This window comes from Amphimedon queenslandica, unplaced genomic scaffold (assembly GCF_000090795.2).
Source record: "Amphimedon queenslandica unplaced genomic scaffold, v1.1 AMPQUscaffold_12941, whole genome shotgun sequence".
NCBI lineage: Eukaryota > Metazoa > Porifera > Demospongiae > Haplosclerida > Niphatidae > Amphimedon > Amphimedon queenslandica.
Window position 1 is genome coordinate 15,657 of NW_003546823.1, and position 1,647 is coordinate 17,303.

Here is a 1,647-nt window from a genome sequence, read left to right on the forward strand (position 1 = left end):
ATCAGTAATGACAAATTAAACTATGTTTTCACTCTGTGCTTAAATCAAATGTAGTGCAAACAATGGTGGCAAGTAGGATTCCGAATGACTGACTATACCCATACTAACTAAAGAAAAAACCTACTCTTAATTGTGATGCAACTTATAAATATTAATAAATAATTTAATATGACCTAAAGCTAATGGTTTTATGCAATAAAAGAATATCACAATAATGTATTAACCTATACCTCTCGTTTATTATTCATCATTGTTCTTGGTTCATCATATACTAATAATTCTTCATCAATACCTATAGTTCACCATATACATATCAACATACTCTACTATTAATCATAAGTATACACATACTTTCTATTCCTCCAATGTTAATACCATAGGCAGGATTAGCAGATACACCAGAAGCTATTAATAAATACATTAAAATCTTATTTTCAGTATATTAAGCAGGACCATCTATGGACTATTTAAAGTTCTTACTTTCACCAGAAACTCCATATGCAGGATTAGCTGATGATGCTAGTGTATCATTTATTCTTAGTCCTATACAAATTAAATTATATTATTCATATATAGTATTATGCATTCTTAATGAACATGTCATACATTAACTTTTATACCATCTGATTGCTGATCTTTATCAGCTTTCCTTTTAACAAAACTGAAATTATCATTTCCTTTTGATGTTTTATACCATATTCTCCTACACACTAATACACTCACTATTAATATTACTAGTATAGTAACTACCAGTAATATAAATACTGCTGTACTAATACTTCCTGCTATTATTAGTGTATTACTGTCAGTACTTTGTAATGTACTAGCTGGTGTACTCATCATTGAGCTTGTTGATGTACTAAAAGTAACTATTGCAATGTTACTAATTGATATAGTAGGAGATGTTTGCTTACCTTCTGTTGATTCTGTTGTTACAGCAGCTGTAAAGCTTCTTAATGAGGCAAAGCCTACATTAATGAAAAGAATGAATGATATGTTGCTATTAGTAGCAGTTCAGTATTCCAGGAACTGTGGGTGGTGTATTTGTAAATGCTTACTTATTGATATTGTTATACTGCTGGTACTTGAAGGTATTAGAGTACATTATCAATGATCGTACACCATCAATTTTCGGACACTTGTTTTAGGAAAACTATACATTGCCATCTCATGAAACTGCAAAGTATTAGAGTAAGGAAGCAATTTCTGGACACATTAGATTCCGGACAGCTCTATCTCGTCTTTTAGACTTGCTGTCGCTCTGAAATTTTCACACAATATAACTCTAAGCTAATTGAGATTGCGTAGTAAAGATGAGCTGCATTAAGCTAGTTTTGTTCTAGTTATCTTTAAAAGTATTAGACGTCCGACAATAGTCAAATATCGTCAGATAGAATCAAATTTAGTACATTTTATTAGTATTGGTAAATACAGCAATTGCAAGGTTGCAGTAACACTCTTACTTACTTAGTAGCCCTTCTTCTTTGTGAGGCACAAACCTTTTCCCTTCAACTTCACGTACATCGAGCTCGAACAGAATTTTAAGCGAAACTCTAATTGTCGTCCACTTATGCTCCACCCAATACGCTGCTGCCTCGTGTTGTTTGCTGTGTCAGGTCTCATGAGTCTCACCTCAGTTGTTTTAAT

At 32.4% G+C, this 1,647-nt stretch overlaps 1 long non-coding RNA gene across 1 annotated transcript; it reads right to left on the bottom strand.

Annotated features, from left to right (window-relative positions):
* Positions 1-229: 229 nt before the first annotated feature.
* On the bottom strand, positions 230-1,085 carry LOC109586128 (uncharacterized). The gene is made up of 4 exons (XR_002186840.1): positions 1,059-1,085; positions 915-968; positions 352-869; positions 230-292 (listed from the first exon to the last, which is right to left on the bottom strand). It is a non-coding gene; the product is annotated as an uncharacterized LOC109586128 (long non-coding RNA).
* Positions 1,086-1,647: the final 562 nt, after the last annotated feature.